This window comes from Canis lupus, chromosome 20 (genome assembly GCF_048164855.1).
Source record: "Canis lupus baileyi chromosome 20, mCanLup2.hap1, whole genome shotgun sequence".
Lineage (NCBI taxonomy): Eukaryota > Metazoa > Chordata > Mammalia > Carnivora > Canidae > Canis > Canis lupus.
In genome coordinates, this window is record NC_132857.1 from 53995416 (window position 1) to 54021942 (window position 26527).

General features: G+C 38.8%; 1 long non-coding RNA gene across 1 annotated transcript in view; it reads right to left on the reverse strand.

The window, feature by feature from the left end:
- Positions 1-14050: 14050 nt before the first annotated feature.
- Positions 14051-26527, reverse strand: part of LOC140612133 (uncharacterized) — a 32370-nt gene continuing 19893 nt past the window's right edge. Inside the window, exons 2-3 of the long non-coding RNA XR_012013446.1 lie at positions 15158-15243; positions 14051-14270 (exon numbers count right to left, since the gene is read on the reverse strand). This is a non-coding gene — a long non-coding RNA (uncharacterized lncRNA). The remainder of the gene's footprint in view (positions 14271-15157; positions 15244-26527) is intronic.

Below are 26527 nucleotides of genomic sequence, written 5' to 3' on the forward strand. Positions count from 1 at the left end.
TGGAGGTATTTACTAGAACAAAGAGTCATATGTATAAATACTTACTAAGATCTGATAAATGGAGAAGTATAAAAATACACAAGCTCAGTGTAGTATGCAATGCACTTCAAATTCTTGCTCTGTAATCAACCAATAGTATGACTTGGGAAATTTATTTAACTTATTCAGTGACTCTATTTCCCAGTCTGTAAAATAGAGGAACATTTGCCTTCTAAGTTATATATGAGGATTAAATGAATTAATATATGTAAAGCAACTGGAATAGAGCCTCACACACAATAGGCTTATTTTTATTACAGTGACAATGTGGATGATATAACCCTAAAAGTTTGGTTAAACAGAACTAAAGTGGGGAATCCCTTGGTGGCTCAGCGGTTAAGCGCCTGCCTTTGGCCCAGGGCATGATCCTGGAGTCCCGGGACTGAGTCCCACGTCGAGCTCCCTGCGTGGAACCTGCTTCTTCCTCTGCCTGTGTCTCTGCCTTTCTCTTTCTCTCTGTGTCTCTCATGAATAAATAAATAAAAATTTAAAAAAATAGTAATTAAAGAACTGAAGTGTAAAGGCCGAGTCACAGTTTGATATGGGCCAAAAGGTGAGATAGAAAGTGGACAGTGAAGAGTCAGAAAGGCTATTACAGGTGCTGAGAATAGCTTTTGCCAAGTGCAAAAGTAAAAGGTATTAACCCTGTGTTGTTTTATCTGTACATCTAAAATGAGGGAAAATGGAAGAAATGATAAGAGATTAGGCAAAAAAAACAAAAAACAAAACAAAACAAAAAAAAATATATATATATATAGCCAGATCATGAAAGGCCACGTACACCAACTAAGGCACTTGTATTGTATCTTGTGTGGATGATGGAGAGACACTAAATACTTCTAATCAGGGAAATGACGTGATCAAATTGGATTTATTTCTGGAAATGAAAAGATTGATTTTAGAACATCTTAACTGGAAGATATTGAAAGACCATATGTCTTTGACTCTCTGAAGTTAAATGACTATTAAAGGTTAATGTATAAATAAAAAATTAATTCACTATGTGTAGCTTCTTATCAATAAAGGATAATTTAATGCCTTTATCTAAGTGCTTCCTATAGCAATACTCTATTGAAGAAAGATCCTGGGAACCACTGTAACCATAATTTTGTTCAAATCTAATGAAAAGGTTTAGTAAAATAGAATCTATATGAAAAATAGCAGTGTAGACCAAATCCTGAGAAGAGTGCTCAATCACTCAATAAAATTTATAGGCCGTCCACCAAATGTATATCTCAACTCTTTTCGTGGAAAGTAAATCAGAGGCAATGTCATCTTGCATTGACATAGTGCTGTATAAGCTACCTTCACTGCCACTTCTCCATTCCCTATTAATGTTAAAATTTCCATCTTATTGGAGTGGGTTGAACTTTTATTTATTCAGAAAACACTTCCAAGTTGCATGCTACATAGCAGACATTATTCTTGATTGCTTTATAAATATATACTCTTTTAATCTCCTTAACAATCTTGTAAAGTAGATGGTGTTTTTATCCTCATTATACACATTAGGAAACGAAGCCACAGGTAGGTTAAGAAGGTCATGATGCAGAGCTAAAATGTGTACTCAGGTCACCTGGCTTCCGAGAGTATATCTCAATCACTACACTATCCTCCCTCTCATGTATGAAAAAGTTTTATTCTGGAGGGAATGTAGGTAACTTTGACTATTCAGAAAAGGCAGCATTTCCCCCGATGCATAATATTATTCTGACACTGCTAAAGATATATAGGAGATGAAAATAACTCAACTTATTTGTTTATAGATTTCAAAAGTGAATAAGATTGCCTCTCCCTTGGCTCTTCCATTTCTTTTTCTGTAAGCAGAGAGTACTCACTGACTTGAACGCTCTTCACTCTTCCCTTCTCCTTATGTTAACGTGCGCTCTGACCCGCCACTAATTCCAAAGTCCAAGACCAAAGAGACAACACTGCCTCTTCTTGCGTAAATAAGAATGGTAAGCTTGTTTTTGTGCTGGTCATCACTGACCTTGCTTTGTTAAGACTCTAACAATCTGTGTTGATATCAAAGGTCCTACAGAATGTTTAATCATCTCTGGATGATCTGCCTACCTCCAAACAGAAGACAGGGAGGCAGTACATTATAAATAAACCACAAGCCACGCCAGGCTCCATGCCCAGAAAAGAGCTACATATAAATAAGTGTTATAGATGAAGGAAGAAAGAGAGGGAGGGAGGGAAGATGGAAAAAAAGAAAGGAAGGCAAGAGAGAGGCAAGGAAGGAGAAAATGTCCACTTAACCTGCAGACACTGTGGAAAAATGGCTAAATAGCCATAAGATGAAAAATCCGATCTGTTCCTAGAGCCAGCCTCAAGCCTGTTAGAAAGCCTGAATAGGATTCTTATACATGGAGCTCTCAATGAAAGATAATCCTGCTTCTTGGCTGTATTCAAGGAGGAAGCAAAAGACAGGAGCCAGATGCTGTTTCCTTAGAAGGGCCCCTGGGGAAAGTCAATTCCCTAAGGGCCTCAGACGTAAATGACTATGGATATCCCAAGAAAATGATTTTCCACTGGCCTATTGGCAAACAGCGCAGATGGCAAATGATGAGTCTTTGTAATTGTCCTACCCACTGTAAGAGTTGTAGTTGGTCCTCCAAGTACATTTTAAAGGAACCCTAATTAGAATATACAACCCGCCTAAGGGTGGTAATTCTATCAATGGCCTGGGAGGAGTCTGTGTGAGGAAGGACCAGACTTTCTAAGTATTCTGATAAACATCATCAACAGTAAGGTGACAGCAGTGCTAAGGCTTGCCATTGTTAACACCCTTTTTCCTTTACAACCTTTTAGGTGCAAAGATTGCAGAAAAGAGGCCCATAAAAATCTCCTTAATAGGCCCCAGGTATATTGCATATCACCAACAGTAATTACTGTAACTGCTGTAATCTGAGTTCACAGAAATGGCAGGAGCATTTTTAAAAAATTACTTTATTAAGGATTTCTGAGAGTTTATTCTAGTGCCGATACCAATTTCAATAGAGAGGAAGTTTCCATGCTTGCTAGATCTGCAAGACACAGCAACATCTGATGCAGCCGTCCAAAAATTATTCTCTCGTGCAGCCATGTTTAATAGGGAGAAATGTAGCCCAAAGAGTTAATGACATCACTGCTTATCAGGTTAATAACTGTGACTTCACCCAATTTAAACACACCGAAGACACTAGTTGTAGAGGAGAGGTGTTTTGTAGCACATCTAATTGTCTATTGACAGATTGAAGAGCTTGAAGTACTATTCTAACATGCCCTTAAATAAAGTGGGTAGAGCAGCTCTTCTCAAATTATTGTAATCCTGAAGAGTTCTGAACCTATCTGATACTTTCCTAGGGAGAAACACAGTCCACTTCCATTTTTAGCCTATTAACTGCTACAATGTTTCTTCCTATTGAAAGAGTGAAGATTGTTGTGTTTATCATATAAAAGATGAAATGGAAATATACACAACTCTTCTTCTTGAGTACTGCGTTTGCTGAGAAGGGTGATGTTCCTCTTGAATCTTTTATCATGAAGGTTTTAGTGTTACATTAACATTTCAAAGGGTAGGGGTATCAGGAGAAGAGGGAAAGGGTTGAGAGAAAGAGAAACTAGGCTTATGTGCATAATGATGAAACATGGAGTAATCAAAACTAATATTTTTGTGGTGTATGGTTGTGTATTTACTGAAATAATCTAACTCTGCTTAAGTACCTGACTGATTTCATCTAAAATTGTTGTCTGAACACTTCTGAAATTATAAGTATGCCTATATAATCAAAGCATAAATGGGAGATTACCTAACAGCACGATACACTCCATATCTATAATTAAATTTTACATATAGCTTTTATGAAATTCTAACTGTATCATCCTCATAATTCCCTATCATGACCAAGTAGAGAATAAACAAAGAGTTAGATGGAATTAAAACTGAAGATAACTTCAGTTACATTCAGAAAATGTTTAAGAAATAGTAGAAAAGAGAAAAAGAAAAGCAAATAGCAAAAACAGCACTTTCAAAAGATTTTGTAAAGCCATTTCTTCTTTGAGAATATATTGTATGGTATCAGAACACAAACAGAGAGCAAGCATTTCTTTTTTAATGTTTGCCCTAAGGAAAATATCATATAATATCTTTTTTTTTTTCACCAGTGTTTGTAAGATGTTTGAGATTGTTGGGTAGAAAACTGAGATATAATATAATTTTTTAACATCACATTTTTCATCTTTAATCTAATTTTCTTGAGCTTGGTCATGGTAGTCCCCTCTAGGATATAAATAAATAAATAAACAAACAAACAAACAAACAAACAAATTCCTGAATCTCCTTAGAAATATTCCTGAACAGGAAATCATATGCCAGAAAAGCAATGCCTTCAGGGACATTAGACATAATGTTAAGAAGTCTCTTTACCATATTCTTTCTTGCAAGTTCACATCCAGTTAACATTTCAAGAAGGGAGAGCTAGGTATTGAGCATCCACAGATAATAGATCATGCATTCTAAGTTTCCTGAATTAGAACCAAGAACAATCAGGCAAATATAATTTATTCAATTTCTCTGGTTAAACAATTATTTTTCTAAATCTGTTAAGAAGATTTCTATGCATTGGTTATCTATAGAGCAAAGTAAAAAGAAAGCTGTTTTTAAAAAGCGTATTTTATAATGAAGAAAAGAAAATGAGAAGACAAGCCACAGGCGACAATAAAATTTTTGCAAAGGACATATCTCATAAACAACCATTATCTAAAATATATAAAGAGCTCTTAGAAATCAACAATAAGAAAACATATAACCCAGTTTAAAAAAAAAAATAGGCAAAGACCTCAACAGACACCTCATCAAGGAAAATATACATAACCAAAGTAAGCACATGAAAAAATGTTCAACATCTTATATAATTAGGGAATTGCAAGTTAATATGAGATATTACTACATAATGACCAATATCCAAAACACTGACAACACCAGCTACTGAAAAGGATGTGGAGCAACAGGAACTCTCATTCATTGCTGGCGTAAATGCAAAGTGGTACGGCCACTTTGGAAGACGAGATTAAGCATACTCTAACAGTGCAATCGAGCAGTTACATTCTTTGATTTACTGAAGTGAGTTGAAAACGTAAGACCAAACATAAACTTGCACACGGATGTGTATAACAACTTTGTCTCTCATTGTCTAAATTTGAAATCAACCAAGACGTCCTTCAGTAGTTAAGCGGATAAATTGTGGTACATCCAGACAATGGAATATTATTTAATGCTACAAAGAAATGAGCTATCAAGCCATGAAAAGACATAGAGGAAACTCAGATGCATATTACTCAAGTGAAAGAAGCCAACCTGAAAAGGCTACATAACTGTATGATGATTCCAACATTCTGAAAGAGGAAAAACTATAGAGACAGTAAGAGGATTAGAGCTTGATGAGGGTTGGGGGGGAGGGAAGGATGAATATGTGGAGCACTGAGGATTTTTAGCACAGTGAAAGTGTTCTGAACCATACCATAATGGTGAGTGTAGATGGACCTGCCAAAACCCATGCAACATGTAACCCTTAGAGTGAACTGGGATGTAAACTATGGACTTGGGGCATAATGATGTGTCGATGTAGCCTCATCAGTGCAAAAATGTACTTCTCTGGCGTTGTTGATTGGGGAAGAGGCTGTGGGTGTGAGGGCAAGAGTATATAGGAATTCTTTGGACTTTCTTCTCATTTTTGCTGTGACTCTAAAACTGCTCTAAAACAGAGTTTAATCAGAAAAAAGAAATGCATGTTCATGTTCTCTGCTCTTTTTATTATCCTATTTAAGTGTAAACAAATGCATTTCTTCAAGTCAGTTTTGATTTTGTAATGTTTTGTTTCTTGCCTTGAAGACAGAAGAAGAGTGAGGAGACCCCTCCCACATCAAGGCTGACCCTTTGCAGGAGCTAAAAACAGACCTGTCCATAGATTGTCCTTTCGGCTTGGGATATTATTCAACCTCACCAGCTTCTGTGAGCTAGAAGGGTTAGTAAGGAATAGGATAGCATCAGGGCTGGTGATCTTGAGCACTCCTTTGGCATGCAGTCTTGATTTCGAGCCCATTCCTTCAAGGAGCTGGAAAGCTCACAGAGAAGAGTATATACAACTTGACGTCATATGGCCAGAAAAGAGGCAAGATGGACAGATGAATTATTGACAAAAGCAAAATATATTTGGGGTAAAATGCTCCCCCAAATGCCTTCCTAAGAGAATAATTTTTATAAATGTAGTTGCTTCTCAAACATCTACAGTATCTTCTCTTACATTTTAATTAGGTATAAAATAATTCAGTCATGATGGTAACATATGAGATAAAAGAGACTGGAGAGAAATTCAGAGGTTATTGTGACTTAGTTGAAATTTATGGTCAAATAGTTTTGATCATCAAAAAGACAATTTATGATGTCCCCGGTACTAGGAATTTAGTAGCTGAGAATAACTTAACATTTCATTACCATTTTTATTGCCGTTTTGGAAAACACATCATGAACCCAAACAGACAGTCAACCTCATTTATTGAGCGTCACAGCATAAAGAGCCTAGCATTGTATGGTGTGGAGAGAATACAGGAGGAACTTCTGTTCATATATCCAAAATCTGCTTTGCAGATGCTTGTAATCTCGTAATGATTTGAGACCTCAACAAAGTTGTGAGGATGATCGCCTCCAAAAGGAGGCTGTCAGTATTCAAAAGGGCCGAAATAGCTAATGACATGTTGCTAAGAGGAAGAGCAAGCTATGGAACCATGCACGCAGAAAGATATAAATAACACATTCGGGTGACACCATAATGTTAATGGTAACTATCTGTTGTGGTTGAACTGTGAGTGATGTTTGCGCGCTCTCTGCCTTTCAGTTCCAAGTTCTCAATATTGAGCATGTACAACGTACGGATAAGGAAGACAGATTTCATGCTTAAAATTAAAGAGGAATAAGAGCTCCTATTGTTACAAATCTAAGACACACACATCTAACCAGTTTCAGGGATTTGATAAATCCAAGAAAAATACTTATTTAGTGAAAGAATAGTGGGAAAAAAAATAAGAACATGTGGAGAGAGTTGTAGGGGACAGAGAGGAGACAAAAGGGGAGAATTATCTTTCCTTCCCTCCAAGTTGGCAAGGATATAGGATTGACTTGGGGGTGGATCTCATGCCCAGGTTGGACTCTCAGCGCTTGGTCTGCAAACTGACGAGTCAATTACAATTGCAGCCAGAAGGGGGCAGCAAGGAGCTGTTCATGGGGAAAAAAAAAAAATACAAACCCAAAAATACTCCAGAGGCCTGGAGGCTGCAAAGGTGAGGTAGTGGATCCAAACCGATGGAGGTGAGGCAAAGGGAAAGAGGGCCAGCTGGGAAATGCATGAGTGGAGGCCAGGCTAAGCACAGCCCCGAAAGAGACCTGATGAGGAAAAACATCATCCAGAAGGTTGAGGCCTGAGTAAGGCGAGGGCAGCAGAGGCCAAAGCTGAATTCTGTGGCAGGTTTAGGTACCAAGAGAGAAACGTCTAAAAAACAAAAGAAAAGAAAAGAAAAGAAAAGAAGAGGAGAGGAGAGGAGAGGAGAGGAGAGGAGAGGAGAGGAGAGGAAAGGAAAAGGAAAGGAACATGTAAAAACATTGCTCCATGGAGTGGACTCTCGAAGGATTTCTAGAAATCTTTGTTGTTTTCAAGCGTCAGGAACCCATGGGGTCCCATCTAAACTGCAGGTCAACAGAGCTGGACTCAGACACAAGCCTCCAGTCCCCATCCTCTCTGGCCTGCACGCCCAGGGAACCACGTGATTTCCCTACAAGAGGAGAACCTGGGATCTGCAGGTCCATGTGATTAAATCTGAAGAGACCACCCATGCCCGGGCACACCCAGCCACACTCACAAATTAAACCTGCACCATGGGACAGATTTCTAAATCCGGTTTAATTCTATCCCTTTCTCTGATGCTTAATGTTTTTTTTGGGAATAGCAATACGACAGGCTGGGATTAGATAACGTGGGCACATTCATCCTTCGCTGCCCCTCCCTGGAGAGGAGTTGGCCTCTTTCTATTCCTTTCCCCTTCTGGCTGAGTCAAGAGGGAGGCTTGTCTGCAGGCCCGGAGCATAGAGCTAGGGCTTTCTTAGAAAACAAAATCCACCTGAGTGAATCTTAAAGATCTTATTGGGTTTATTCAACAAGTCATGAATTAGGCATCATCCCAGCAGAGAGAAAGGGTCTCTGGAGAACTGTACAAAATGACAGACTTTCGTAGGCAGAAGAGGGCAGCTCGAGGAAGTGACCAGCGATGAGTGGACAGTTGTAGGGAAGGTCCTTCTGGGGAACAGCAGGAGTCTGTCAACCAGGTACCTCACTAGTGCTGAGCGGGTAATTTGAGCCTGACCGGGTTAGGAGATTGAAACTGTGTTTAAGTTAGGCATTAAGGCTTGCTTTGGTGACAACTTAGCATGAGTGACTCTGTTTGGGGCCTGTTGCCTCTTTTTCAACCGAGTCAAGTCAAAGTATGTCCAGGGGCAAAGCCTGACCTTCCTGATGTCTAACCTCCCTGAGTCTCGGTTAGCCCGTCTTAAAAAAAATCCAGACATCAAGGATTCGTAATGGAAAAAATGGTATCATCGATTTATACAAAGCACTTTGTTTTTTTTTTATTTTTATTTTTTATTTTTTATTTTTTTTGGGTATACAAAGCATTTTGTAAGATGCCCGGAACAGTGTGGGTGCTCGGTTTGTTTTTCATCCTTTGCTACATTCCCTAATAAACCTATAAAACCCCAAACACAGTGTCTTTCCATGGGGCTCATTAGATGACCGGCCACCACACATTCCTTTCACCCCTCTTTTTCCCCCCCCCAGGACATATTTTAAGTATTTATAATTGCTACTGAGATTGGTGACAATTTCCAGCTCACAAATTGGCTTCTCTTACATCTTATGTCTGAAGTCCTCTCTAAATGGTTCTCAAATATATTAATTATGCATAATTTCCCAACTGACATATGAAAAGGCTAAATTTCAAATGATTTCAGGATAAATGGAGTGCCAACTCTGGAAGACACAGCCTTCCCTCAACCATTGATAGCAGTGTGTTTGTTTGAAATCGGGTCACGAACTTGCCTAAAGAAGGGAGGGCCCTGAAGTGTCTCTGAGCAAGTGGGCAGGTGTTTCTGCATGCAGAAAGGCAAAGTCCACCGGGCTGAGTGGAAGACGGAGAAAGGCACCCTGAAACTGTATTTTCTCGCCTTTGAAAAAATTACTGACTTTACCCCTCGAGGTCCTTTGGCTATATGAATTTGACGCTGCTGACAAGAATATCAAGCCAGTTTGCATAGGGACTGTGAGTGTAGGATGATGTGGATATAGCACTTTGGAAATGAGAAGTGTTAACTCCCTCCAGTATGTTCTTCAATCAAGAATGAAAATGCCCCTTTTAAAAGCTCACTTAAGTTTTCCCCTGTGAAAATAAAGCCTCTGGGTCAATTTAATATTACCGACAAAACTACGACTGTAATATGAGTGCTTGAAAGAATAATTTGGGCCGACTCAAATTTGTGTCCTTAAAGGAAATAAATAACTTTATCATTCTGACAGGTAAGATCACCCGAAGTGCTTTGAACAGAAATGGGACTCCGTCTTTCGGAGTGAATGCTTTCATCTGAGGACTCCTCCTCACATACTCACAATACTGCCTTCAATTCAAATTACATTTATTTTCTTAAAATACGAATGAACTTCCATTTTCCTGCCGTTGCTTGCAGTGATGTCCAAGGAGTTTGTCCTACAAGAGGTGGCAGGACCAATTAGTCTCCATAAATTATCGCAACTGGGTAAGAAGCAAAAGTAGGGGCACGAACTTCAAATTCACCATCAAGATCCATCGAAAACTACAGTAATGCATTCACAGTTTTGCTAAGAAATGGAGACCTCTTTCCTCACCACTCCATCTTTTCAGCTTCATGAAGGCCGGCCCAAGGAGCACCACGCCAACATGACTTGAGGACGCCAGGAACCATAGAATGAACACAAAAGAGAACCACTGGCATTTCTGACCTGCTTTATATACCTTCCAAAGCAGTTTCACACGTATTATCACATCGAATGTTATTTTCCACTTTTGCAGTCGAGGAAACTGAGGGATACAGAAGTTAAATGTCTAGTTCTCAGTTACGATATCATGTTTTTTCGTGTAAACGCATGGATAGAAACAGCCACTCAATGGCCACAGGCGTCATGCATAAGTTATTTGCAGATTGGAAATAGGAAACTTGAAAATAATTGAAACTGGACGGTGTTCTCGTGCCTCCAGGGGTTCAGAGGGACCGTTATATTTAAGAGCAAGGCCAAAGATCGAATGACACTTAACTAGGCAACAATGTGTTTGTGAAACCTTGACCTGATTCTATTTCTGGATTTTCTGGGCTAGGACAGCTTTCTCCGTTTTTATTCCTCTGAGTTCTTCCTCTAGTAAAGTGAGCATGTTTGATGACAGCAAAATTGATGATTGAGAAAATAAGAAATGGACTCTACATGGTATTTTTGTAAATATTTATGTCGCTTCATTCCTACCCAGAAATAACCCATGTCTTTTGCACAGAACCTCAAATTTGATACAGAAAACAGGTGGCCAAAAACAAGATGGTTAGGAGGATTCCAGGGGAACACCAGGCACCTAGAAATTCAGGAGCGTTAGCTGCCAGTGACCACAGTTGTGCCAAAATTAGTATTTTAAGTATTCGTTTCTCCCTCACACATGTCAAATATCTGACATGATTTGCATTGTGTGATGTTAGCTACTTAAATCGTAAGCTCAAAAGCATCATGACGACAAGAACTAAAAAGAGGCTTTGTAGGGCAACAATACGGTAAAACTTGCCACAGAGACAGTTCGCTCATGAACCCACTTTGACGGAGGCCTCTTTAGTCACAATCTATCAATCTAAATAAAAAGCTCTGAAAGGAGGCATTCCAGAAAATATTCAAATTGCACCCAGAATTTATTTAGACGTGGTACCTCGAAGCTCCTTTAAAATAGTCTCTCAGATAATCTGTTAATGGCGTTTTTCTTGTACACAACACATAGCAACTTTAGGTTGAGTGTGGAAACAACTCTATTTAGTGCACTCACGGGCACGGAAATGCAAAGGGATGACGAGGTGTCATCTGTAATGATCGAGTGACGGGGCCGAGGGGAGGAAGTCACTTTAGAATTCTCGATGTGACGTGCGACACAGCTGTTGGAAAAAATCACTCATAGAAAAGCATCTTTGCTTAGGGTTGGTGTTCCACAGGACTAAGGCCTGCCAGAGAAGGCCTCGGAGTTTGCTCTCCCTTCCACCTGAAGTAAAGGTGTCTGTGGAGCAGATTCCTCCTTCTTTGGTCACCCATTAAATATCTGTCTTAACAAGTTCCGCTTTGTTTTTCTTTCTTGGATACCAATTCGTTGATCTCTGAAGGTTCCTCCAGGCCTACCCCACCCACCTGGACCTCTCCAGCCTCCAACCAAAACAAGTGGGGGTCTCGTAAGCTCCACAGGGGCCTTACTAAGGGGTGCACAAGGGGACGATCCCTGGAGGTGGAGGTCGAGGAGGAGGTTTATCACAAGGGCAGTCCTATCAGGGGCATACATTTACTTGTAAATCTCTTGGCTGTTATCTAGGGCAGTCGTGTGAGGGCCTGTGAGCTTCATAACCCCTTCCCCATTGGCCACTTGATCAAACAAATGGATGCATTTCCATTTGGATGCATCTCCAATGGATGCATCTCCAGGCTGGAGAGAGAACCTCTCCAGCTATCAGCCATGTGGTAGGGAGGGTCCCATTTTTCTCTCCACCAGAGAGAGACCTCACCTGAGAACTTCTGTCTCCGTATCTATCACAAGATGTGGCGACCTGAATGTTATTCATAAGTACCTCAAAATCTCACTGTAACAGTGAACTCACAACTTCCACTCTACTACTTCAACGTTTCTAGTATTCTCTAACTCAGTAAATGATACCACCGTCCACTCAGTTATGTTAGAAATCTGAAGGTCACCTTGACCCTTCTCTCTGCCTGGAGTCATTAATCTCTACCATTAGCTAGTTGAGATTCTGATGGATTTCTTTACCTATGACATTTTACCCCTGAGGTGCCTGCTTCACAGTCAACGGCATGCTCCATGAAAAATGGAAATGATGACCAGCTTACTCCTCTGCTTTAAAACCTTCAGTAGCTCACCAGCTCCTATATGATGCTGTCAAAGTCCCTCAAGTTTAATTATAAGCCTCCTGAAGCCCTGATGTATGTTGACCTCACCATCTAGCTTCATCTTCTGTTTCAGCTCCAAGACACGGGAAATCGTTGAGGCGCTTACACGTACCACACCACTGTTACTAGTCTGTCTGTGTTGAGAGTTTAGCTAAGCTACTCTATGATATTGTTGCTTTGACATCCATTTGTTTGATCTAGTGGTCAGAGGGGAGGGGGTTTCTGAAGCTCACAGGCCCTCACACAAGTGCCCTAGGTAACAGCCAAGAGATTTACAAGTAAATGTATACCCCTGATAGGACTTGCCTTGTGATAAACCTCCTCCTCTCCCCCCCAGGATCTTCCCCTTGTGTACCCCTTAGATAAGACCCCTGTGGAACTTATGAGAACCTCACTTGTTTTGGTTTAAATTGACCAATCTAGCCTTAGCATTGAAACACCAACGCACTCCTTCTATGGACCCTAATAAAAGCATGTGCCCCAAGGCTTGCTGGTTTCTCCACCTGCACCCTGCCTTGACCTCCCTGTGGTGGCTGTGTACGTCCCCCTGCACCTATGAGTAATAATCTTTTCTATTTCAATTCCCTTGTGGTCTCTTTTTGAATGGTGGCTCACCATCTGACACCAGTCTCTACTTAACAAATGTTACTTTAACGAAATTATTCTTGTCTTAGCTAATCTGTTCTTTTTGCCAGAAAGGTCTTTTATCTGTTTTCTCCTGCATTCTTTATCTTCAGTAATAATGTTGCCTGAGAACAGTCTGAGATGGAGAGTTGTGAGAAAAGACATGTACTGGGAAGTATCCCTGCAGGGAAGTTGAGACAGTGGGGTTGGGCAGGGAGGGATAGAAATGCATAACAAAAGGCTCAGATGATCCCAAGGGGAGCTCAGCAGCTATGATGGACCCTCAATACTTTCCTGCCTTGAGGCTAGACAGCTGGGCTTTTAATTATCCTCCTTCCCCAATAACAAGTCACTGGATACCAATGTCTCCCTGAAGGGGCATGACCTTGACCAAGGCAGTTTTCTGCTGATGAAGACGATTCCTTCTAAGGCTCCTTGCATCTAAGGGCAAGAGTGTCTAAATCCTAAAGGCAAATCTACATGATTCACTATACCTGACAACTTATTACTTATCCTTTAAGGCTGTCAGCCATTGTCTCCTTCAAAAAATCAAGAAGGTTTTGCAGATATTCCCCAGGCCCTTGATAAGGCAAGTATCCCTGAGCAATCCTATAAACCTTCTTCCTATTTCCACCACTGATACTCTGCAGATTTCTCTGTCTCCCTTGCTAGAATGTGAGCTTTGAGATCCAGGACCTTTGCTTATTCATCTCAGTATCTCAGAGTCCCCAGCACAGAGCTTAACACAAAGCAAGAGCTCCAAACATGGTTGAATAAATGAACAAATATATGCTTGACCCCACTCTATAAATTCTTTGATTGTCTAATGAAATTGTAGTTTTGAGACACAAGTTGGTTATCCAGTGGGTTGTGAGATGCATTAAAATAGAATGCTAAGAAAAGTACTAAAATATGCCGATATTTACTCTTTTAAAAAACAAATCGAAACACATTCAAGGTGATCCCTATACTAACATGACTGTCAATCATTTGCATTTCAGTATGTTCATTTGAATGGGAGAAAAGGGGTGAGGTTACATCCACCTACAGAAGTGGGGTGCAGATAACACCGAATCTTAGCCCACCTATTATACAGCCATAAGGAACAACTTCTAATAGTTGTTGTGACAGCAATTTATTCGAGAAGCTTTAGTTTTTCATAAAATTCTTGTGACTATGGCAGTGAACTGTGCACATAAACATCAGCTTTCTCTCCTACCACAGTGAAAAATCCAGAAATGTGAAGAATGCTGCAAAAGCACTTTGATTCTAGCCAATAGTTTGAATATTCTGTTGTTTCAAGGCCTTCATGGAAACACAGAAGTTTTCATTCATTTTCCTTGCCACCACCTGATAGAAAGGTTATCAAGGAAGAAAACAATGTTAAGATGTGATCATAAGGGGAAGAGGGAGGAGCTATTCCAGGGCTCAATCATCTCATCCTTACCCATTTTCCCAAAGAAACATAGGCATGGTGGGAGGAAGGATAAAACAAAGTTGTACTCTTGAGTCCAAAACAAATACTGAAAGCTATACTTCTTATAGGAAATGTAGCCCGGAGGGAAAATGAACTTTGAGGAAAAGAGGGCTTTTGTTTGAAATGTATTGCAAGCTCTCTCCTTGTCTGAGCCTCCCGCTGCTTCTGGGTCATTTGGCTAATGGCATATACCTCATCTCCCGCTAAGTGGGCAATGACAATCCTAGTTAGTTTTTCTTCAACTGACTAACCATGTTTAGAGCAAAGAAGAAACAGAATGATCTAATTATAAATGTTTAAAGGCATTATTAAGTACTTTGCTTTTCCAAGAAAACAAACGGAGTGGAGGGTTCTTCAGTGGGGCTAATGAAATCAGGGTTTTGTTTCTGCCTTTGTGGCTAACTTACTGTGGTCTACAAGCTCACTTTCATCTCTCTGAGCTTCAGGTAGAGGGCTGGACTGCTCGAAGCTTAACATGCCTTTCAGGTTCTATGACTCAAGAGGGATTTTTATGAAGCGGTGGCACTCTGAAGCCAAACTGCCTGAGCTCAAATCCAAAGGTAACCTTCAAGCTGTGTGAACTTGGGCAAGTCATCCCAACTGTGGGCCTAATCTTTACATTGCAAAATATGATAATACCTATCTTATTGATGTATTGAATACATTAATATATATAGAAAGAATATTCAATAGTCTTTAGCTTATTATAACTGCTGTGTAGTAGTTTGCCTATTATAATCTATAAAGAACATTGCAATACCTTGGATTTGGTTCCACTGTAGATCAAATCAGGATTTTTTTTTCCCCACTATAATCTAAAAAAGTCAGCAAATGGTATCCTTTTTCCTGTATACACAAATTGTGAAAGAGAAGTCACCAAATGCGGATTTTACCTATATTCTCTAATGAGTCTGCTTGGAATCTCCAAAATTATGTTAACTTATGGATTCCACAAACTTCCTCTTCTGACACATTCTAGGTTCTCCTTTCAGGTTGATAACTTAAGAAATTGCCTTCTCTGCTTGCCTTTTCTAAAAAATGGCACATTTCCACTCGAAACATTCCAAATCTATTAATCAATTTTTATAGGTTGCTTGATTACTTGTAAAATATCAAACTATATATTTTTAACTCTTTTTTTAATCTAGTTCCCCCCCAAAAAAGATGGAGAATAGTCAAAAATTGCCAGAAGATGTCTCACATTCCTGGATTATATCCTTTAACTATAATAGACCCAGCATATAGAAAAATCTTATTACTGGAAGAATTGCACAATCTACAGTAGCCAATTGTTAGCAGGGTTGCCAGAAAGCAATGTGTTCCCTTCTGAAATTACATACTTATTGCTCATGTTGTTTTATTTGTTCTAAAGGTTAAACTTTTTGCTGCCCTTAAAATGTTATATGTCATTCTTTGAAAATCATATTTGAAAAATGCTGAATTCAGGGTTTTATTTCCATATAACTTACTAGTGGAAAAAGAGTCATTCTTTACATTCTGTTCTCTCTGTGAAAAGAGATCATTTAGAAACAATAGCATCTACTTTTCTAAACAAGGGAATTTTTTCCCAACCTGAGGCTTATATGTTTGAGAATAAGCCAGAAATTTCTTTTCTTTTCTTTTTATTGAGCCAAGAACCATTTAAAGTGTAGTCTAAAACCAAAGGACAGGAGAAAGGAGTAAAAGAGTTTCTGCAATTGACTTTAATCAGAAATAAAAAAATAAAAATGCTCACACTGTGGTCTTTTGAAAGTTATTTCAAATCTACCCAAACAACAAATGTTTTCCAGGTGACATGTAAGAACCTGTTGAATTCAGAATTTATCCAAATAGCCTTCTGGGCTGAAACAAACAGGTAGACTCGTTTCAACTCGTTCTTCTGGTGAGCATTTCTGAAAACATACCTTCAGAAATAATGACATATTTTAGCAAGCACCATCCTTTCCTTTTCTGAAACTATTAAGTTATTATAAGCTAAGTACATATTCTCTGAATTAATAATATGCTATTTTCAAAGTCAACAGTCTTGTTAATTTGCATGAGTTTCTGTTTCCCTTTGGAATAAACATATCCTGGATGTTTCCCAGCACTCTCTTGCAAACATATCTCCTTCTAATTACCCTTCCCATAGAACTGGTGGTTCAGCAGACTCAATGCAAGGAAAAGAAAGCTGCTATTATTCCAGAGGTGGGATGGTAGGGAACTATTGCAGTTGGCCTCAGGATATTTCTGTTTTGTGAATACTAATTTTCAGCTGGGGCACAGTTCTTTTATCTCCCTATCTCCTCTCCAGAAAACTAGGAATGACAATATTTTATATCAAGATTATGTAAGCCTCACCATTATAATATTGAATCATAGAATATTAATACTTGAAGGAATCTCTAATGCTCTAGTCAGTTTGTCTAATTTGACAAAAAAAAGAAAGCTGATTTATAAATAGATTAAATATTGTATGGCTTACTAAAGAATAAGTATAGAACTTAGGTCTCCTGACTTTCTCTCCTATGTTGTCTTCATTGTGACATCTTGCCGCTCTTCCCATGGTATTTGATACACAGTTTAATTAGGTGTCATATCTAATTTTGGCTCCATTTTTCCAGGGACAACCAACTTTATATGCCTAATATCATTAATCCCTTAGTTACGGTTATCCTGTTTCCCTAATGGACAGAATGAGAGAAGAGAGAGTTGTACGATATATTTCAATTATTTAATTTAAATGTGACTCTACCAGTCGGTATCATGATCTGGCAATTCAGAATGTCAATAGAGGATTAACATCATTTTGGACAACTTTTAGCTTCAGGATTTGGTCAAGTGGACACAGGAACTATTTGGGGAGAGGGAGGGGTAAAACAGAACCTCCAGTAACCACAGGTTTATCAAAATGGAACAACCACATGAATCAGAAAATAGAGGTCCAGATGTGTATCAGAAACTGGCAACAGGCATCAAAATAATAAAGCAGATAAAAATGAAAGTACTGTTTTTCTCAATTCTTTTCTCCTTAGGAGGAAGATGCTGGCCAGTCCCTAGCTCCATGCAAGTCCCTGCTCTTATTCAGCTTTTCTCTCTTTTTTTTCTTAAGATTTTATTTATTTATTCATAAGAGATACAGAGAGAGGTGAGACACAGGCAGAGAGATAAGCAAGCTCCCTGAGGGGGGAGCCTGGTGTGAGACTTGATCCAGGACCATGGGATCAAGACCTGAGCCAAAGGCAGATGCTCAACCACTAACCCAGGTGCCCCCAGCTTTTCTTAATATAACATCCTCTGGTCATATATAGCACCCCCACCCCAAATTCAGAAATATTGGTCCAAGAAGGGTGTAAAGAGCTGTCAGGAGCTTCATAGATCAACTTGCTGGAGGTGAAAATAGCAATTGCATCTTAATAAAACACTCAGGTGATGAAATGGGAGCAGCAGGACTTAGATAGAGGAATCCAACAGTCTGTCTCTCTCTTATGGCCAGGAATACTGGGAACCTGGAAAATCTTGTTGCCGCTTAGGTGCCTGATACTTTAGTACCTGAAATTAAGAGGAGCCTTGTTTTCCTCTGTAAATGTGAATCTGAGACTTACTTTCTGCCATAAGTCTATCTCACCATCTTCCTTATATACCCATCCTCCCTGCTCTTATCATCTTGGAGACTGACATTTATGATGGACTTGACTTCGTGAACTCCTGTTATCCAGCTTCTACTTGTCCTTCAGTTGAACTAGAATGCCATTCTCTGTTTGAAATTGAGTTCCATGGGATCCCTGGGTGGCGCAGCGGTTTGGCGCCTGCCTTTGGCCCAGGGCGTGATCCTGGAGACCTGGGATCGAATCCCACATCGGGCTCCCGGTGCATGGAGCCTGCTTCTCCCTCTGCCTATGTCTCTGCCTCTCTCTCTCTCTCTGTGACTATCATAAATAAATAAATAAATAATAATAATAATAAAAATATATAAAAAAAGAAAGAAATTGAGTTCTAATAATCAAATTCCCCTTAAAACTGCTGTTCCCATGTCCACATTTACCCCAAACTCCTTCTCTCTCCATTATCTTTCACACTCAGCATGCTGTGGAGACAGTTAACACCTGGTGAGCGTCCAAGAATGGAAAACTGGCTTAACTTCAGCTTGTCCAGATGTGGTTTATACTCTTCAGAAATGATGATCATTAAAAAAGAAAGAAGAAAGAAAGAAAAGAAGAAAGAAAGAAAGAAAGAAAGAAAGAAAGAAAGAAAGAAAGAAAGAATCATAGCTTCCTTTGAAAAAGCTGGCCATCGTTTATAACTCTACCTTTTTCAACCTGTTGAGAGCCATCCAATACCTTTAGAACAACGGTCTTCAAAATGAAGTGCAAAACCATAGCAGATGTGAAAGCTGATCCATTGGACCAGATGTGGAAGGAAATATCAAGACTGACATTTGTGTATCATTTTTATGTCTTCTTTTCTATTTTATACTCTTACAAACACAGAGAAATGTACATAAGATATTAGTATAATAGTTTTGATTTACTATGTATAAATAGATAGCATATATTAGAGGGAAAGGCAAAAAAATATTTTTATTGAAAGAAGTACATGACCAAAGCCTTGGCAGACTATTGCCTTACTATAAAAAGCCCTAGGAACCCAGAGTAAGTAGTCAATAAATCCTATTTGAGTAATTGGCTAATTTATTGATAAACAAAGCAAGTGAAACTATTACTGCATGCTATGGTGCACTCTTAGAGTCTTTCTTCATCATTGTGCCACTTGTCTCCAATTCAATTTTTAGTATCATTCATTCCTAAAAGTGTTCAGGAAAGAGGAATTTTCAAGAACAAGTTGTGTCAGTAGGTTGGCAACTCACAGGATTACAAAGTAACGTAGATGAAACTAACGAAAAAGTCAAGATTGGAAAAAAGTCTCAACCAAGGTCTGAGGTGAGCCTGAGAATGTATTTTCCTTGATTCCCCAGATTTTCTCATCAAAGAATTATCGAGAGAGCCAATATCTTAACACTCAGTCACCTCGTTGGTAAAGAAGAAAGCTCATCAGAATAGCTTATTCCCTGCCATGATATTTTGAAATATTCAGCTTGATTTAGAACTATCCATATGTATTCAGGGGTAAACAATGAAATTCTGAATCCAGAATTTAAATGAAGCCTAAAATGACAGATTGGTGTAGTTACAGGTTAGAATGTTTGAAGTTGTCATATGTGTGTTCTATACTCAGTGCAGATTATCATGAAACTCAAAAATGTAAATGACGATTTTGACAATTTATTATAAACCAAGGATAATGCAAAATAATTAATGTCATGTAAAATACCTTGTAAAATATAAATAATATAATATAAATGTAAAATAATTTGGAATTTGGCTGAGGACTATATTTGAAACACAAAGGCTATGGGACTGAGTGAAAAAACCCTAGATGATCAGCCAAGTCTCCTTACAACCATGTGAAACTGTTGCTTTCTTTTCACCATTTTAATAAGAATAACTCTAATTTTGTTTTGAGAAACAATCATCTAGTTAGAAATAAAACTTATTAAATTTTATCCACAGATACCTATAGAAAACTCATGCATTTTCATAGAAATCAGATTATGGAGAAACACAGGTTTCTGTGGCAATATACTGAACATGAGGATTTGGGAACCCATATAGGTCTCCGGAAATACCTCACTTTCAGAGCTAATAGCAATAATCTTAGTATGGAGTGCCTACTATGTGTTAGGCTTTGTACTAGGTACTTCAATTAATTTTCTCATTAAATCTTCACAATAATCCAATGGGATTGGAAACTTAGATTTTGAGAGATTAAGGGCTTGTTAAAAGTCACAAAACATGGAAATGGTGTTGCTAGGTTTTAAGGGTAGATTTATCTCATTCTAAATCATCTGTTCTTTAAAATTAAATTATGTTTACTGACAATTTTTAAATCATTGAACACCCAAGAACTACTACAGTAATGTATGTACTTTGTCCCATACGTCTGTCATAAATCTAGGCATTTCCAGAGGGGAAAAAGAGGAGGGGAGTGGGTTAAGCGTGAAGAGATGTAACACTGCACTAATATCCTCCTTCCATCTGTAGCATGAAATTGCTTCTTGACATAATAAAATATACAAAGTGAAGCTCTTTCCAAGGTATTTGGTGGTAACAGGACATTTAGAGGTAATGCCAAGAATTGAATGATAGATATGAAAACATCTAGGGAAATGAAAATAATCCTAAATCTCACATGAAGAGTGATCTTTGGGGGTAGGGACAGGAGGGGATTCTATGCCTTTATAATAGCAAGTGAAGGAGCCCAAGCTATCAGTGCTGAGAAAAGAATCTAAGTAACCAAAGCTGTGGGAGAGAAGCTATTCCATGACTTCAAGTGAAGAGTAAAGGCCCAGAGAAGGTAAAAGGAAAGGAGTCCTTGTTGAGAAGGATGGTGAGGATTTGAGGAGAACAGCAAGCTCTGAGAAGATGGGACAAAAGTCCTCAAAACACCGTCAGTCTTCTAAAGAGAAGACCACCTGTTACTTGTGATCCTACTTAGTGAACATACAAAGATCCTTCCTATTTGAGGGAAATCTCATCCTAGGTGGGAGGTAAGGCTGATATCCTGTCCTCTGCCTGCTAGCCACCTCTGTATGGCTAGTCAGAAGCTCTTGCTGGACTTCAAACCTATAGAGAGTGAAAAAAAAGAGTGGAATCAGTTAGAGATTACTTACAGTAGTTGTGAGGTAATGCATTTTCCAAAGGCAATGGAACCATTGGTGGCTCCTTCAACAGACCAGCTTTGTGGCAGAGATAGATCTATAACTGCCTCCTTTGGCTCCTGCCAATCCTGGATCTATAGCCTTTCTGCTGATACCCTTCCAATAAATCCCTTAACCAGGATTTGTTTCTGTTTTTGTAACATGAACCACGATTATTACACACTGAAATGGTTGTTTATAGTGAAAAAGATGCCTAGGAGATATAAAATTAAAGCTTCTATTATTTCTAGAGAAATATTTGGAATAACTTGGATAAAGAATGAGTCATATCCCAAAGCACTATTTGGACAAAGGCTACCCAGGGTCTACAAAGGGGAAAAGAAATGGACAGGACAGGACCCAATCAAATGTCCCACTGAGGGGACCTGGGTGGCTCAGTGGGTGAGCATCTGCCTTTGGCTCAGGTTGTGATCCCAGAGTCTTGGGATTGAGCCCCACATCAGGCTCCCCACAGGGACCTTCCTTCTCTCTCTGCCCATGTCTCTGCCTCTCTCTCTGTGTCTCTCCTGAATAAATAAATGAAATCTTTTAAATAAAAAAAATGTCCCACTGAAACTAAAAAAATATGGAGTAATTATTGTGTGTGCACAAGAGGTCTATACTGATGATATATATGGAAATCATAGGAGCCCCTTCTCTCTGTGGCTCCAAGTGAGCCTTTGGGGTCATCACTGGTGGCTCATTCAATACGTCATTGTACTCTTCTATTCTTTGATATGTGGACAGTCTCAAGCTCCTTAGAGTGACTGACGTCTACACAGATCTAGAGAGATGGAGACTGAAACAGACCCAAAGTCAATCCTGCTACTACTTTCTAAGCATCATTCACAACACGATCCAGCGAACACTGTCTTGGGAAATTACCATAGTCATATTGACTCTGTAGAAATCCATAACTCAGCTCCCCAAAATAAGAACACACAACTGAATTCTATAATTAATCCACGTTGTGGCAGTTTGTGAATTATAAGTTATAAACTCAATATTGAGTACAGTAGTCCTGCTGTTCTCAGAATGTTAATTTTCATGGCTCAATCCCTATAGCAACCTTTCCATTGCTAAATGCCCGTATTCCTCACAACCAAGCCTTGTTTGGCAGTGTAAAACTTTGCAAACCAGTATGTCATTTGATCCTCAGAATAACTCTGTGGGGTTAAAATGATTCTCGTTTGAAGATCAGGAAACTGGAGTTCAGGGTGACTAAGTGCCTTATTCAACCACGGAACTTATACATGGCAATTCCAGGAGAGAAATTCACCATGTTTTTAAACAGAATGTAATGATATTGTTAGATGATGTTTGCTTTTCTATGGATCCCTGTGTTAAGACTATTATCTTTTTAAGGCAAGTACGGGGCATTGTTTTGGTAGGTGGATTGTTAGAAAGTCGTGCTGTCTAAAAATACCTCTCTTACAGAGGACTACAAGACCACACTTAGAAATGCATTGCTTTGTGTTAAGCCTCCTTCTCTCTCTCTCTCTCTCTCTCTCTCTCTCTGCCTATCTTCTTTTAAAATGCAAAGGCCCCAGGAGGGTAGGGGCAGCTTTCAATGCTCTTTATCAGAATGTTCCTTCCAATGCCTTGTTAGTCAATAATAGCAAAAACAAAAGAACAAACAAACAACAACCAAAAACAACAACAATGTCTAAGGCTGTAAGAGGATGCTTAAAAGATGGAAAAAGATCAGAAGACAAGCATCTGCTCTTCACAACTCCCAGGACCCTGAGGGGCTCTATACTCTCCGCTTCCTGACCGAAGTGCCTAGTCTCACGCCCAGAAATAGCAATGGAGATGCTAGGAACCTCCAGGTTCCAGAAGTCATCTTCACCCATAAAGCTACAAGTTCTGGGACAGATAAAAATAAAGGCAGATGATCAGGCCTATAAATGTTTGCCCCACACTGTTTTCCTTATATTGTTTACATAAAGGTATGGGGTGGTCCCATCCATCTCAGAATACATGGAAACCCCTAGAACTACCACAGAAGACCAGATGCTACTGACTCAAAGGTATTATTCTCAGAAAATTCTTCATGAATAACCTACCAAGACACAGTTCCCTGTTTTACAAAACAATGAATGCACAGAGCCTACAGGAGTCCTTACTCTCCTGCAAACCTGAAACCTAGAGGTGAAAGTATTTTCAAAGGAACTTTTAAAGATTTCAGCTTCTTAGTGGGATCTCGGAACATTAGTCTTTCTGAGTTCCACAATTGTATATTTCAAACATCCAAATGAATCCCCCTTTAGACAACCCACAACAAGTGCATAAAATGGGTTAAGACTTGTATGCTACTACGATAACTTTTCTGACATAGAGGTCTCAGGTATTAGTTTGTTAAAATATTAGATATTAGGACACTTCGTAAATTTTATAAATTCATCTATTTTTCTCTCTTTGTCTTGTATATTAAAGGGAATAAGGATTTTTGGTTTCAGGTTTTTAGGTAATCCTGAAAAAAAAGAATTTTTTTAAAAAGGAAAAAAAATCTGGACTTTGATTGAAATCATCAGAAAATGTAAATTTTACTTAACAGCATATTTTCAATTAAGTTAGGCAAAAATTATGAGCAAGGTACATTCCCAAATATAATTAATGAAAGTATAAAAAAAAACAGTCAAACAGACTGAGCAGCCAAAAAATAAAACACGTCTAATATTTTTTATTAAGGCAAATTAACAAACAATATCTTAGGTGGAAGTGTTTTTGTAAAATTGTTCAATCAAGAATCTGAGACTCTAGTGTTGTTGGCTAGTAGAATTAGACCACCACCTCCCAACATCTGTCTGCATTGTAGCTGGATCCTTGACTTATCCTGCTGAGTATTGATTTTCAACCACGGATTTACACAGAAGACTCAGAGCCCTCCTAAGGAGAAAGGACTCCATGGAGATATGTATGTGCAGAATTACATGTCTGATGAAGATGGCTGTCAACGGAGGTGAGAGTGCAGAAAAAAGTCATGAACTCCTAAAAAGAAGCAAACCTTAAAGGGGAAGGAATGGGAACTAGTGAATTAAAAATAGCCCCCCAGAATGAGGGAGGTGGAAGGGTAAAGGTTTTGAGTGCCGCCATGTGGCTTTAAAGGAACCCACCACAATGAATGAGAGAGAGGAGAGAGAGAGAACTGAAGAGCAGAAAAGCTATATAGCATATGTACTCCAGGCAAGGTTGCTAGGGGATACTCCTTAATAAAAAAAGGTAGAAATAAAAAATAGTCCCTTACTTTGTAAAAACATTAAAAAATCAGCAAGCTTTTGGAATATCTCTCATAAAACCTGTATCACAATGGCAAGAAATAATCCCAAGTGAATTACCGCTCTATCGAGCTGTCAGGAAGAGGCAGTCTTGGTTCCTACTAGGAGCAGAAGACTTTGATGGTTAACAGGTTTTGGCCATTCAAGTTCTGGCAACTCTACGTGGCTATCACAGTTCAGTCTTCAGGACTACAGTTCCACTTCCACTTGCCAGGTTTTTAGGTAAAGTGGAAAAAAGATAAGTGAGACAATAGAGAGCCATTTTGTAGACACAAGTTGAAAGTCCTAGAGTTTTTGAAAAATTTGCAGAGAAAAACTAACAAAATAGAACTGGAGATTTATTAGTAATGCAGGTGAGGGCTGAACCATTATCATTATTTAGAGATAAATATACATGTGGTCTCATTATACATGCACTCTTTTGGACCGACTACATAGTAGCTACTCAATATTACTTTCTACTAGCAAGTAGCCCTAATGCCATACTATAAGGAACGTCAAAGACTGAATGATACAACTGAGTCACACAAATTATCTGTTGTCCAAGACAGCTTGTCTTTTTCAATAACTATTCTCCACAAATGGGTCCTATTTTTTGCATTCTGAAAATGTTCCATTTGCTTTGCCAGTGTTTCTATGGAAAGGCTGTACCTCCTAGAAGTTCTTCGAGATCAGAATGTTTAATGTGACTGAGTATATATTAATAGTTCTTAACACTTTTGGATCATTAGACCCTTTGAAAATGTGATAAAAATATGGATATTCTCCCTAGAAAAAGGCAAATGGATATGCAACCCTAAAATATCCCCATTTGTAATTGCTTCCAACACTTTCTCTCCTCCAACATCTCTCTCACACCTACGGTCTCTCACTTGAACCCTCAAAAGACCTTCTTGGCACTCAGCCTCCTCAGCTCTCTCTGTTTCTCACCAGAGCCCATCCTTCTCACGCTGCTCAGGCTTTCTGTAGCTTTCTACACTCCTCTTGAAGTGACCCTTCACCTGGATTCTCCATAACAATGAAGAGCCCAGCAACTGACTTAGCAAGCAAGAATCCTTCTTTTCCTTCAACCTGTTCAGCCTTGTCTTTCTTATTATATTTGTCTAATTCTGCATCCTAAGATAAAGTACCAGGGCGAAAAAGACCTCTCCTGAAAGAGTAGAAGAGGAAAAGAATCCAAGCAGGCAAATGCTCAATTCCCTTTTGGGAGTGGAGAAACACCTTGCCACTCCCAGATGTCAACACAGTATTCCTTGTTTTATTTCCATGCAAATAAAGCTTTATTTATTTATTTATTTATTTATTTATTTATTTATTTAGCAAATAAAGCTTTAAAACAAAATTGAAGATGATGTCCCTTCTGGGAGTATGGTTGGGGGAGAATTCAAGGAATTTGGATTAATGAACCCTCAGGTGAAGATTGAGATTTTGCTTGAGTCTTTAATTTTCTCTGATTGTCTGTCAGGCAAAAGATTGATCTTATTCAAGAAAAAAAATTAGAAAATTGTCCATAGTCAAACATCCCAAGTAATCACATCTGCAGTTTGCTTTGAAACTCTAGAAACACTGCAAAGTTATCTTCTAGACTCCTGGGATACGACCTGTGAATATTAAGAACGATCGATAATATAATAATCTGTATCTCAAAGGCCAATATAAAACCAGAAAATGCTCTACAGCCCTAGCAGTCTGGCCTGATGTCACAGAGAGTAAACGTTGAAGAACTAAAAGTGTCTTTCTAACAATGGAGCCAGATATCTTACATCTTCTCTTTGTTCTCTTCTCCCTGGTTGAAATTATTTAGCTGAATTAGGATTCCAGAGGAACATTTTCCCCTTGGAGGTTTAGATTGCCAACTGTTCTATTTGACTTAGAAATACTACATACTATTCATTATATATGTTTTCTTTAGCAGGTACTTATTAATCATCTTTAGGCACCATGGTAGCTATTCTAGCCATAAGTATAAACATGATTTGGTCTCTGTCCTCAAGTGGCATGATACTCTACTCAGAGCTATATCCAGTAAAAAGGCAATCATGTTAAACCTTAAGAGGTGCCCCTAACCCTACATTGAAATAGCAGAAAAGGCTTTCTGGAAGAAGTATATCTATGT